This window comes from Cavia porcellus, unplaced genomic scaffold (assembly GCF_034190915.1).
Source record: "Cavia porcellus strain 051 isolate PalLab524CR breed Dunkin Hartley unplaced genomic scaffold, mCavPor4.1 scaffold_15, whole genome shotgun sequence".
NCBI lineage: Eukaryota > Metazoa > Chordata > Mammalia > Rodentia > Caviidae > Cavia > Cavia porcellus.
Window position 1 is genome coordinate 47760473 of NW_026947498.1, and position 15302 is coordinate 47775774.

Consider the following 15302-nt stretch of genomic DNA (forward strand, 5'->3'; position numbering starts at 1 on the left):
TGCCATTTATGATAAAAATGTAGAAAATACAAAGACAAGAAAGTAGTATTCAGTGTCCTGTGCTCCATGATAGACACTTCTGTGGCATTCACAAGCAATATATTTAAAATAACCTCATGCAAGTTGAAAGCTGAGCCCTGATTTTCCAGACTATTTATACCTAGCCATTCCTAACAGAGCAGAAAAAAGCACTGCCAGTGCTTTTTTAAATGCACAGTTTACATAAAACAAGTTCTCCCTACTCTGTTCTAAAACTTTTTTATTCATTGTTCCAAAACCATACTATTTAGGACAAAAAAAAAAAAATACATGCAATCAGAAGAAGTTTAAAGCCAATTTTTCTTCAAAGCTAGTGATGTGATCTTGAAGAATTACACCAGACAATATTGATATGAAAATAACATAAATCTACTCATAATTTGCCCATTTTCATATGAAATTTTGTGCAGTCTTCATTCATGTTGTATCTTCAGAGACAAGACATGCAGCCATGTGTCATAGAATTTGCATTTAAAAAATGCTTAAGGGGCTGGGGATTTAGCTCAGTGGCACAAGCACCTATCTGGCATATGCAAGGTCATGAGTTCAATTCGCAGTATAAAAAAAAAAAAAGACCAAAGACATTTAGTGGGGGGGGGTGTTAGCTCAGCAGCATAAGCGCCTGCCTGACAAGTGCAAGGTCGTGAGTTTGATTCTAGGTATCAAAAAAAAAAAAAAAAGATGCCAAATTATAGTTTAATGAGACAAATGGGTCTATGCATAAATCACAAACACATAGGGCTTTTGTTTGCAGTGATAATATCAAAACCTTATAACTATCTCTGCAGTCTAAGCTGTGCTATTTAAAGCTATCCATATACACTCTTTTCTAGGTGCTACCTTCTCATTCTTTTCCACAATGGCCACGCGTACTTAGAGCTTCCCTGCTGCATCACCATTTCTGTACTTGCAACTTATTCCCCAAACCTTCCAATGTATTCCTGCTCCATTACTCTATCCAAATGATTCTTGTTATTATGAAAGAGGACCCTAATATTTTTAAAACAACATATTTTTTGGTGCTTTTCTTACTTCATGTACTGAGCTACACTCAACACTTTGAGCCAGTCCCTCATTCTTGAAACACTTTCTTTCTCATGTTTTCAAGATACAGCATTCTTTCTGTCTTGTTCATAGGAACATTGTCATCTACCAGGTTTCAGTTAGCCATTTATAAGCTCAATAATATAAAGCTCAATATTTACTCATACTTACAAATATCTCAACACTTACACTTGAGTTTCTAGTGCATCTCAAAATTATTCTCATGATATTTACATCTAAGTCAAGCTTTCTATCTCAGTGAATGTACACAGGATCTATCAAAGTATGTAAGCACAATGTTTTTTAAAAAATAATTTGTCTTGCCTTTGACACTCTTCCAACTCCTTCCTATATCCAACTAACCATTTCTTAGGCTGTCCAAATGTCTCTTGAATCCATACAACTTTCTGTTTCCATTATCATCTGTAAATCATGCTGCCACGATCCCTTATGTGAACCACTGCCCTAACCTCCCAACAGGTCTTTCTGGAGTCTGCCTGGACTTTCTCCAATGTACTTATCCCATAGTAAGACTCATCTACAGCAAAGTACAAATCTGAACTCGCACCCTAGTTCTTCCAACCCCTGCTTATATTCCTACTCTATCTTCCTATTATTAAGCTAGAGATCAACATTCTTAGCATAGTCTACCAAAGCCTGTATGGTTTAATGCCTGACTACTTACTCTGAGATCTCTGGCCCAAATAAAGAACCAGGTATATAATTCGTGGGCCTCTTCTTCTAAGGCAAAATAAAAACCTTTCTCCTGCCTTCCGTAATCTCTTTATTGATTTATTAAGGTTTTTATTTTATTACTTTTCTTTTACTGTTAATATTTTATTTCCTTGTATGAGATATGTACAAAATCTCACAGTACTTTGTTTCCTGACTTGTGACTTGGAGTGTGTTAGTTCTGTTTCCCAAACTGGCCTTCCTCAGGTGTACTTTTTTAGGGGAAAAAGGGAAAAAATAAACAGAGCTCAACAGGACAGGCTTATTTCAGAAGAAATCTGAGAGGGACCATTCTGGCACAAAAAGACCAGGCCAGTAACTGTACACGCAATGGGACCCTTTATAGAGTCAGTCATAGGGAGAGAAGTTAGTGAAAGGGGAAAGAAATTAGAAGTTGGTGGGTATCTGCTGAAGATCCCTTGCCCAAAGTTGAGGCTTGGGAACATGCAGGGAGTAGTTATCAATAGCAGAGCTAAATAACAATATGAATTTATGTCAGTAGCAGAGCTGGATAATGATGCAAGTCACTGCAAAAACAAGTGTGTCAAGAGAGGGTGTTTAAAGGGGTCTCTGTGAGTGCCTGATGTTTCGTCAATCTAGCAATCAGGCAGTCAAGAACCACATTTCCCCCAAAATAAGACGTGATCAGAAAATAAGTGCTTGTCATTACCATGGTGATGGCCAGGGTCATGCAGAAGATTATATCTCACTAGTGTCTCACTTGGTGGCTACTCTATAATTGCAAGTAGGTAAGGTGATTGGGGCTGGCATTTTTGACCTCTAGTTTTTAAAGATAATTATGTTAGGTCTAATTTTCAGGTAAACAGGGCAATTTATTGTTCTAAAGCACATGCTTTTCTATGGCAGAAATGATCATCCCTTTATCTTTAGCAATTAATACTACCTGGTATAAGTTGATGATCAATAAAAGTTTCTTTAAGTGAGGTAGTAGTCTCCATGCTCCTAATTACTGTTTCTAAAGTAAAAATCAATTTTAAGTGAATGATAGTATCTTTTTAATTTAATTTTTTATTTCAAAAAGAATAAAACACAATAAAACCAATGAAAACAAACCATTGTAAGAGATATAGGCCTCAAAAGATTATGGAATCAACAGTAGTTACCATAATGTCTTTTGATGTCTTCAAAATAGCTGCAGATAATGTCAAACATAGCAAAAATCAAGCAGAGCAAAATAGATTAAAAACAACAAAAACAAGACAATGAATGCAATAAAGGATTTCAAAACAAACCAATAGCAAATCCAAACTTGCTACCATAATATCTTACTGTCTTTGAAATAGCTGCTTCTGCCACCAGATTTGGTATAGTCAAACAAAAGAAGAGAATAAAACCCAACCCAACAAAACAATGGAAATGATATACAACTTCCCATACAAGACAATAGAGAATCAACAATGGCTGCAACCCTCAGAAGGTGATCTCCTTTAGGTGTCACACTGGGTACCACTGTCCTCTGAAACCATGATCAGACCACTGGCCCTAGACCCACAATGTTAGTGAAACATCAAAGCACCACAGGCATCCAATTGCATTTTACCTCCACAGCTATTATCACAGCCTGTGTTTCTTCAGATAAACTGGTTTCCTGTGGGGTTGGGGGAGATGAGGTGGTACTTGTTTGCTAGCCCACACGCCAGAAGAGGCTGGGGTCTGGCTGTTTGGTGGGCATCCGTGCCCGGTGCTGGTTCCCAGACTGGATTTGCCCCTGATGTGTCTTTTATTCTCTCAACCTCCAATCCACAAATGGGGACTCATGGGAAGAGGTTAGGGTCTGGCTGCTCCAGTCCAGTGGGCATCTGCTCATGAGGCATGTTTCCAGACTCAAATGATAGTATCTTTACGAGCTGATTTGGACTGAAACCTCTACAAACAGTAAACTAAATAAACCTTTCCTTCCTTCATTTTGGGTGTCAGGAGTTTTGTTCCAGCAACAAGAAAAAATTAACCAATGTTACTAGTATCCACTTTTTGGCAATATGAGACTATAAGAATTGTTATTTTTGCATATATATTCAAATTTATCTTCTATAATGACCATACGCTGCTTTAATAATCAGAATATATAATCTTTGAAAAGAATAACTTTCAGTCATGTAAAGCTATTTAAAAGTACTTTAGTAACAAATACTTTTGATGCAGAATTATGAAAACCAAATATATTTTTAAAAATCAGATGGAGAATAATTTCCTTAAAGAGTTTGTCTTAACCACCAGAAAGATATTATTTCAGTGTTTGAACGAACTCCTAAAGCACCACTCAAAAATTCAGTGATTTAAATCCAAATTTCAAAATAGTTGTAAAATAGGCATGTAAACAGCCTTTATCCCCTTTTTCTGACTCATATTCTATTCAAAACACTGGTATTATTAAGTAATTCCTGGTTATGCTGCAGTAAACCTTGATGTTTCAGTGGCTACACTACAAAAGCTTATTCTTCACTCATGTCAATAGAGTGCAAATCTGTTAGCCAAGCAGGAATTTAAATCTCAAGCTAACAACTCTGTCATTTTAGATTTCTTCACTTCCAGTTACAGGGTAAAGAGAAAAGGAGGTAGTCCATGCATGTTGGTCATTCAGTGACACAACCTTTGTGTATTACATACAGTATATACGCTAGGGTTAGTCCTATAACCCAACAAAAATGTAGCAGAGACAAAGACTGAGAAGTACAAAGAATATTTGAGTATTATTAATAGTGACTTACAATATGTTTAAATTTCAAAGAACTTTATGTTACATAATGGCACAAAAGTTAAGAATATAAAACACTGTTTCAATAAAAACTAGTTGTTCCAAAAGATTTATTCACTTGAAAAATTCTAAAAGTATATGACATTATAGATCATTGACATAAAGTGAAGTTGTAGATGAGATTAAATAGAATTGAAAACATAGTAGCCAAAGATGTCAGGTAGCTCCTGCACCCCCTCAGATTTACAGTTTCTATATTGAGACAGGTACCTGGGACTCTCAAAATATGCCAGAAGTAGAAAGCTGCCACAGCTTAATCATTTCACAAGGTTTGACTTACATTGTTTATAATAAACTTTAAAGATATGCGTGCCAATGGCTGCAAAATGTCATATAAACACAACTTCATATAAACATCATTCTGGAATTCCACCAACCGTTACAGAGTTGTTGGACATACAGCAGAGCAAAATAGTGTAGGACTTTATATTTAAGCCTTTACAATCGATTTTCTACTTAAGCAGAGTGCCCATTTAACATTTCTGCTCCACAGTAACAATAAATTTCTCCATGAACTTGCATGTGTGTTTAAATTTTTAAAGAACACTAAGTTTAACAGAAAGTATGTTTTCCAAATATATACATTGTGCCTAGAAGTGGGATTTGTGTAGCCATTGGTCCCTTAAATAAATGTTAGTGATACAGATATAGTAACTAAAATCAACGAGACACACATTTGAAATATTAGTCAAATATGTGCATGAGATAATTTTACAAATCTGGCCTCATACCTGTGACTTGGTTTAAATGTAATAGTACCAAACTATGAAGTAAATTGTGTCCATACCTTGCTTTCCTACTAATTGCAAAGAAATGCTTAAGATAGACTATTTCTTGGGTAATATATACTTGTAAAGAAATTTATAAAGGATAATTCCTTTGCTCCTCAAACCTAATAAGGAAGTCTAGAAAAGAGCAAATCTAAACTATTTAAAAAACATTCTACAATCTCTAGATATTTTTATTCAATTTGTTTATATATTTTTTTTCTTCATCACTTAAGATTTTATAATAAATGGAGGGTAAGTCACATTTTTATTGAGTGCCAAACTGATAACTATGAAATCAGTAGTCTTATACATTAAGGAATGTAATCGCTCAATGATCTATTTTGCTTCACTCTTAATACCTTGTTAGTGTCTTCTGGGAAAAACAATGAATCACTAGTTTAATACATCAAATAATCCCCAAGAAAGTTCACAAGTTTAAATGGCTTTTCAACCAAAAATGGTCAAAAGCATAAACCATTTCAACACCTCTTTCAATAACTTGATCTTGATTCGAAATGATTCAAATTATCATACAAATTTTTACATTACTTTATTTATCTTGAATGCAATGCTAAAACAAAATTAACTTCTAGTCATGGGGAATTGAACAGCTATGATTTGCTAAGAGCTTTGCTTCTTTCCTTCCCTAGAAAAAAATCAGTAATGTTTATAAGTAGAAACCACCTCAAATTTGACTCTGATTTTTCCAGCACAACATGTATAGTTGCTATTGCTTTTAGAATATCTCACTTGAAAGACTTCAGATTGTTGAGCATTTCATATGGGTACAGCAGAATTAATCTGACTTTCTAAAAGCAGAGGGGCCTTGGAGCCGACATACTCTCGTCAGTATCATCATTTGTTATTTCTAGCACGTGTGTCAGCGCTGACAATTTACTACAAAAAGGGTCCATGAAGTAAATTTTGGTTAAATTAACATTGAAAATATTAATATTGCTATTCTGCTATCATGTGTACTTGAATTATTTACAGATTTTTTTGCCTCGTTTTTCCCAAAAAATCAGTAATCTAACAGAAGGACTTCCTTGTTGTATTCTTGGCCTTAACTAATTTAAATATAAAAAAAATAATTATCTCAAACCACTACTTTGAATTCTAGCTACATAAAGAAAGGTAACTGGGAACATACTCATTTTAAATAGCATAGAAAATTTTATTTGAATTATTTTTCTTTAAAAATAAACAAATGCTAATACATGTTAAATTTCAAAACATGCATTTAATTCTGAAATTCCCACTCATATTTATAATCTAAATTAGCTTTTGAAATTCTTTCTCTTTTCTCTGTTACTGTCTTTTCTGTCACCACATCTTCCTAAACATTCTGTTTTGAAGTTCTGTTTTCAGGTTCCTATGGAAGGAACTAAAAGTACAATAATATAGGCACAATAAAAACAGAAGAAAAAGAAAGAAAAAACAAACAGCATGTTCTTTAAAATGGGAATGAAATATGGGAAGTGTGCTACTTAATTCACTTGATATATGTCCTCCAGAAAAGTTTCTATAATTTTTACTCATTAAGCTCATTTTGGGAAAAGATATTTCTTAGAAACATTAATCATAGAATAAATGATACTGTAAGATACAGAATAAAATTGAGAGAAAATAGTAATTAACAAATAATAACTGGAGTGGCATCAAGACAGCAGAATAATAATTTCAAAACTTATTCCTTCTCTGAAGCATCAGTTTCAACAGCTATCCACAAATGAAAATACCGCATAAAAGCTAAGGGATTTAAATAAGACACCGTAGCACCTGAGTGGAAAACAGAAAAGGCACATTGAAGAGGGTGGGAAAGAGAGTTTTATACTAGCACAACACCCTTCCCACCAAACCCAGGCAGCACAGCACAGGGGAAGACACCCTCCTCCTGGAAGAGAGGAAAGTGAACACCAGAATTAGACCCAAGCACCAGGATCATCCCAGTGAAATCCAGCACCAGGCAGGCCTTCACAGCCTTAGCATACAGGCCAACCCCACTACCAAGGAATATTCCATGGTGCCAGACTCCAAACTTACTTGGAAAACTAGTTCTCCAGGCCACTCAAAACTTTGCTATACCTAGAAGTTCTGGGCTCTAGACAAGCCCCAGCATTGGGTAGCCCCTCTGATAGTAGGCTTTAGACCTAGTCCACAGTCATTACAGCCCCTATGAACCTAATACTACCTAGAGAAACATTTCTTCTGGAGAGGAGAAAATGAAGTGAATATACAACTTGGCCAAAACCTCAAGACTACAACAGCCCACTGAACCCAAGAAATAGCTTCAACAGCTCTAAGCTCTAGGTTTGAGCCAAGATTCAAACTCCGGGGCTAACTTCATGGATTGAGACATTAGACTTGCTATTCTCTAACCTGACTGCAGTATAGTTCATCAGTGGTTCCAGTTGCCTTCATGAAAGCAGACCCCACAAACGAGGCCAGGCAGAATTTCTGGATAGACATAATAATAAAAGGCTTTACGTGCCAAAGCCAGCTTTTAAAGATTTGAAGAGGTTCTTACTTCCTGAAATGTGCAAGCAACAGTATAAGGCCACAAGGATCACAAATAATCAGAGAAATTGTGACAGCATCAAAGGAATGAAATGAAGCATCAGAAACCAGTAACAAAGAATGGAAAGCAAGCCAAATATGGTGGCACATACCTGTAATCCCAGTACTCTGGGAGAGCGAGGCAGTAAAGTCACAAATTTGAACCCAATTCAGGCAATTTAACAAGACCTTATCTCAAAATAAAGAATTAAAAATAAGCTGTGCAAAAGTCTTGTGTTCAAGCCCTACTACCACAGGAAAGAAAGAAGCAAAGAAAGGGAGGATAAAGAGAAAGAAAAAGAGAGGGAGGGTAAGAAGGAAAAACATCTATAAACTACCTTAAAATCAATTTAAAATAATCAGCTAAAAAAGCTGAATAAGTTACAAGACATACAACCTCACAAAACCTGGAAAATAACATATGAACAAAGGAGAATATCATCAAAGAGATAAATCATAAAAAGATTTAATCATAAAAAGGTAAAACAAAAAAAAACAACCTTGGAGCCAAAAACCACAAGACTGAACTGAGAAATTCTATAGGAGGCATCAATAGCAAACTTGATCAAGGAAAATTCATAAACTCAAAGTCAAGCAATCTGAAATCACCTCGAGAAAGAATTATTTTTTAAAATTTTATTTAAGGAGAAAAAAAACAGAAAATGGGTACAAGTAATACAGAATTTCAAAAAATAAACAGTAGGAAATCACTAGTTAATAGATTACATATTGTCATCTTAGAATGTTCAAGTTACAAAATTAAAGTATATAAAGTGGAAATTCAAACAGTGAGACTGCAAACAGTTCTGTTCAATGATCCAACAAAAACTCAGTAATATGGTTCTCTATCTTATACACTTAAATATACATGCAGTTATATCCTTTAGAGTACTTTCTTTTCTTCTCTTTTTTACAATGACAATTACACATTTTGGGTTTTATTACTCCCCCAGTTCTTATTACTTTCTTTTTGAAGAGAATAAAACCAAATGTGACATAACAAAACAGAGTCAGTCAAATCAAAAGGATGGACATAGTACATAATGTAAAAACAGAATACAAGGTGATCAAAATGGTTACCATAATGCCTCTTGCTATCTTCAAAAAAATTGCCTATATCATCAGTTATAATAAAATTGAACAAAACATTAAAGAGCAAAACCAATAAAACCAAAACATTGGAGACATGACAGGACTTCAAAAGAAGATAATAGTCAAGCCAGAATGGGCATCATAGTGAATCTTATTGTCTTTACAGTTGTTGCCTATACTCTCAAAATTGATACTATCAAGCAAAACAGAATAGTGTAAAATCAGTCAAAACAAGATGGTGAGAGCAATACAGGGTTTCAAATCAAGTTAACAGAAAATCAAAGTGGGTTACTATAATATATCCTGCTATTTTTTATTTGTTTTTCCCTTAATTAAAAGGATAAAAATAAAAAATAAATAATAAAAGAGGAGATTGATATAAAAGAGGACATAACAACAAAACAGCATAGGTCAGAACATAACAATTTAAGCAACATAGTGATTCACCACAAGATATCCCGACATAAAAATAGTTACCATAGTGTATCTTTCCTTGAAATATTTGAGTATAATTTTGTATACTATAGCATAAAACATATTAAGACAATGTAAACCCATTCAAGAGAATGACAGTATTACAGGGTATTTAGAACCAACTAACAGAAAATGAACATTATAATCTCCTGTATAATCTCCTTGTCTATAAAAGTTTTTGTTGATACTATCACATATAAAAAAATTCAGTAAGATACAACATGTTAAGATGGATGGAGACAGAAGAAAAAAAGCTTGATGGGACCTGAAGACAAGACGATATTAAATCAGCACTAGCTATTATGATGTTTTCTTGCCTCCAAAATAGCTGTTCATATCATCACACACAATAAAAATCTAACAGCCCCGAATAAAACCATGACAACTGATGAATGAAAACATTATAAGGCTTCAAAGCAATATAATGGGGAATCATGATTATCACATAATTTTATGTATTGTTATCATTTCATACACTAGGGAAACTATTTGGTATTTATATATGTGGGTTTGATATATTTCACTTATGGGTATGGTCTCAAGCTATGCCCATTTATTTATAAATATCTCAATGTGATCATTCTTTATAGCTGAGTAGTACTCCATTGTATAAAATACCACAACTTTTTTTGTCTATTCTTCAGCTGACAGACACTTAGGTTGTTTCTAAGATCTGGCTATTACAAATTGTGCTGCTATAAACATGGGTGTACATATATATTTAGGGTACAATGTTTTCAGTTCTTCTGGGAATATGCCTAGAAGTGGAATAGCTGGAACAAATGGGACTTCCAATCCCAGATTTTTGAGAAATCTCCAGACTGACCTCCACAATGGTTGCACCAGTCTACACTCCCACTAACAGTGCAGGAGAGTTCCTTTTTCCCCACAGCCTCTCCAGCATTTGTTGTTAATGGTTTTCTTGATCCTGGCCATTCTTTCAGGAGTGAGATGGAATCTCAGTGTAGTTCTAATTTGCATTTCTCTAATGAGTAACAATGATGAACATTTTTTCATGTATCTATTTGCCATTTGTATTTCTTCATCTGAGAAGAATGTATTCATCTCAGGTGCCCATTCTTGGATTGGATCTTTGAATTGTGGAGGTCTAATTTTTTTTAATTCTTTATATATATTAGTCAGAAGTCCTTTGTCTAAGTGACAGTTCACTAAGATTTTTTTTCCAGTTTATGGGTTTTCTTTTCACTATGCTGGAGATTTCTTTTGACATGCAGAAACTTTTTAATAAGATGTGATCCCAGTTATTGATTCTGGGAAGTATTTCTTGGACGGTTTGAGTCCTGTTCATGAATTCTCTACCTACCCCTATGTCTTCAAGGTTTTTACCCAATTTGTCTTCCAATAGATTTAGTGTTTCTGTTTTAATATTCAGATCTTTGACCCATTTAGATTTTAATTCAGTACATAGTGATAGGCATGGGTCTAGTTTAAGTTTTTGGCATATGGAGAGCCAGTTTTTCCAACACCATTTATTAAAGAGACTGTCATTCTTCTAGTGAACATGCTTGGTCCCTTTATCAAAGATAAGGTGGTTGAGTGTGTTTGTAGTTGTGGTTGTATCTTCTAATCTATTCCATTGATCTTCAGTTCTGTTTTGATTCCAGTACCATGTTGATTTCACTATGGGTGCTTTGTAGTAAAACTTCAAGTCAGGGATTGTGATACCTCCTGCCTTGCCTTTGCTGCTTAGAACTGCATTTGCTATTCTAGGTCTCTTCTGGTTCCAGATGAATTTTAAGAGTGATTTCTCAAGATCTATGATGTATGTTGATGGTATTTTTATTGGGATTGTATTGAATTTGTATAACAGTTTTGGGAGAATGGCCATTTCACAATATTTATTCTTCCTATCCATGAGCAAGGGATGTCTTTCTACTTTCTGAGATACTCTTCAATTTCTTTTTTCAATTTTCAATTTCAATTTCCCTTGTATAGTTCTTTCACTTCTTTCATGAGAGTAATTCCTAAATATTTCATTTTTTGGTTGATAGTGTGAAGGGTGTGGCTTTTCTTATTTATCTGTGATCTTGTTGTTAGTGTATAGGAATACTATTGATTTTTGAATATTGATTTTGTATCCAGCAACCTTGCTGAATGTATTTATTATAGCTAAGTGTCTATCATGTCATCTGCAAATAATGATAATTTAACTTCTTCTTTTCCTATCTTTACCCCTTTTATTTCTCTCTCTTGCCTAATTGCTCTGGCTAGTACTTCCAGTACTATATTAAATAGGAGTGGTGATAAAGGACTTCCTTGTCTTGTGCCTGATTTTAAAGTAAAGGCTTTCAGTTTTTGGCCATTTAGTATGATGCTGGCTGTTGGTTTGTCACAGATGGCCTTTATTTTATTGAGGTTAAGACCATCTATTCCAATCTTCTGTAAAGTTCTTATCATGAATCAGTGTTGAACCTTATCCAAAGCTTTTTCTGCATCTAAAGAAATGATCATGTGATTCTTACTTTTGGTTTTATTAGTATGGTGAATTGCGTTTATTGATTTATGTATGTTGAACCATCCCTGCATACCTAGGATAAATCTCACTTGGTCATGGTGTAAAATCTTCTTGATGATTTGCTGCATCCTATTTGCCAATATTTTATTGAGGATTTTTGCATTTGTGTTCATTAGGGATATTGGCCTGTAGTTCTCTTTTTTAATTGGGTCTTTCTCAGGTTTTGGTACTAGAGTAATATTTGCTTCCAGGAATGACTTAGGAAGGATGGTTTCCCTTTCAATTTCATTGAAAAGTTTGAGGAGTGTCAGCATTAAGTCTTCTTTTTACTTCTTCTAAAATTCTGCAGTGAATCCATCTGGGCGTGCGCTCTTCTTTGTAAGAAAGAACATAATTATGTTTTCAATTCATTAATGGAAATTGGGTTATTCAGCAGTTTTACATCTTCTCGACCAAGCTTTGGTACTTCATATGTTTCTAGGAATCTGTCTATTTCTAAACCTATGAGAGTAGAGGTTTTTGAAATAGGTTTTGATGATCTTCTATATTTCTACAGAGTCTTTAGTGATTTCACCTTTTTCATTCCTTATTGCATGAATCTGAGCTTTTTCTTCCCTTATTTAACAAGGTTATCTAGGGGCTTAGCCATTTTATTTATTCTTTCAAAGAACCAACTCTTTGATTCATTTATTCTTTGGATTGTTTTCTTAGTCTCTATTGTATTAATTTCTGCTCTGATTTTTATGATTTCCTCTCTTCCTTTGGCTTTGGGCTTGACTTGCTCTTCTTTTTCTAGATATTTGAGGTGTAGCATCAATTTGTTTATTTGTGTTCATTCTGTTTTCCTGATGTGGGAACTCAGTGCAGTAAATTTTCCTCTTAGGACACCTTTCATTGAATCCCACAGATTCCCGTAAATTGTATTTGTATTTTTGTTTGCTTGTAAGTGTTGTTTAATTTCCTCTTTGATTTCCCCTGTGACCTACTGATTACTCAAGAGTGTGTTATTCAATTTCCATGTGTTTGTGACATTTTTGCAGTATCTTTTATCACTAATTTCTAATTTTGTGGCACTATGTTCTGATAGTATGCAAGGGATAATTTCAACTCTTTTGCATTTATTTAAATATGCTCTGTGAGCTAATATATGGTCTATTTTAGAGAATAGAGAACCATAGAATATATACCCATGTAATGCTGAGAAGAATGTATATTCTGATGTTGCTGGGTGAAACACTCTGTATATATCTTTCAAGTCCATTTGTTCACAGGTGTGATTCAGTTCTATTATTTCTTTGCTCATTTTCTGTTTGGTTGACCTGTCCCTTGGTGTCAATGGTATGTTAAGGTCTCCTGTTATAATTGTGGCACTTCTAATTTGGTTTTTCATTTCTGTTAATACTTGTTTTATATAACTGGTTGCTCGGTAATTTGGTCTATATATTTAAGACTGTTATCTCTTCCTCTTGAAGTTTTCCCCTAACCAGTATGTAATGACCTTCTTTATCTCTTCTGGTCATTCTTGGTTTGAAGTTCACATTCTCTGAAAACAGAAAAGCTACCCCCGCTTTTTTTTGTTGGGGGGAAGGTTCCTGTAGTGTGATATATTGTTTTCCATCCTTTGACTTTCAGTCTGTGAGTATCCTTTTTGGTTACATGGGTTTCCTGTAGACAGCATATGGTTGGATTTTGTTTCTTGATCCATTCTGACAGTCTGTTTCATTTAATTGGTGCATTAAGTCTATTTATATTAATGGTTATAACTGTTATATGTTGGCTTATTATTGACATGTTATCTTTCTGCTATTGCATCTTTATCTTTCTGTTCTAATTGTCTGCTTTGCTTAGTGGTTCTTTTCTCAGTGTATCTAAACTGTCTTTCAGTATTCGTTGCAGGGTTGGCTTGGTGATCATGAAGTTCTTCAGCTGTTCTTTGTCATGGAAGTATCTTATTCCTCCATCCATTTTGAAGCACAGTTTTTCAGGGTACATCAGTCTAGGTTGAAAATAATTTTCCTTTAGGATCTGAAATACTTCACTCCATGCTCTTCTTGACTTTATTGTTTGTGCTGAGAAGTCTGCTGTGGTTCTGATAGGCTTTCCTTTATAGGTGATCTGTCTTTTCTCTCTGACAGCTTTTAGTATTCTATTCTTATGTTGGATATCTGGGATGGTGATTATTATATGTCTGGGTGTAGCTTTATTTTGGTTATGGCTATTTGGAGTTCTATATGCTTCACTAATCCTAATATCAGTTTCCATTCTCATTTTTGGGAAATTTTCAGCTATTACTTCTGTGAAGAGCCTTTTGATATCCTTTGTGCTGTTTCCTTCTTTGTTATTTATCCCTATTAATCTTATGTTGTTTTTCTTTGCATCATCTTGCAGCTATTGAATTGTTATTTCTTGATTCCTTGTTTTTTTTAAAAGATCTTTCCATTCCTGTTCACTAGCTGCAATCTTGTCTTCGAGGTCTGAAATTCTATCTGCACTTTTGTTGAGTCAAATTTGACAACTTTCAATGGGATTTTTGATTTCCTGTATATCTCTTTGAATCTGCTTCATGTATTCTATTTGTTTCTTAAATTGTTCATCCAGAGATTCTATCTGTTTGTTTTGTTCCTCTAATTTTGTAACTGTGTCTTCTTTAGATGTGTTCAGTATCTCTTTCATTACTTTTATCATTTCTTCTTTTACCTGGGAGGCTATTTCTAGTTTGAATTCCTTTAAACCTTCCTGGTGTTGCTTCTTTATTTCAGTTGCTATTATTACAGGTATTTCAGGTGTATTTTCTTCTATGTACATGGCTCCTAGGGTTTGTTGGGATGGGCTGGAGGTTTGAGATTGCATTTTGGTCTTTCATTTTGTCATTTTCCTATATTTCTGTGTTTTATGTGTTTTTCTAAGGCTTCCCCTGGATGTGTTGGAAATCGTCTCCTATGCCCTAGGCTCCTGGGACTGAATGGAGGTTGCTGAGCATGGTCCAGTCAGGCTCCCAGGCCCTCCCGTGCTACCTTCAGTGTTCCAGGTAGCTGGGCAGGCACCTACCCACTGTGGATGATGAGCTAAAGCTCTTCCCGGGCATTGCCCTGAAATTCACTTCACCTGCTCTCCACTCCTATAATTGAAGAAGGTTGTGGGGTAATCTACTCAGGTTGCAAAGCCTCCCAAGGTGAGTCTGGAGGAGCTGGGCTCAGGTTGCCTCCTTGAGCTCTGGGAGCAATGATCTTAACACAGTGTCCCGGGCTCAGGATGGCACATGGGCTCACCCTAGCCACCAGCTGAGTTCCCCAGTTCCCAGTTCCAGAGAAGGTCACTGGGTGTGTTCTGGGCAGGCCTGAAA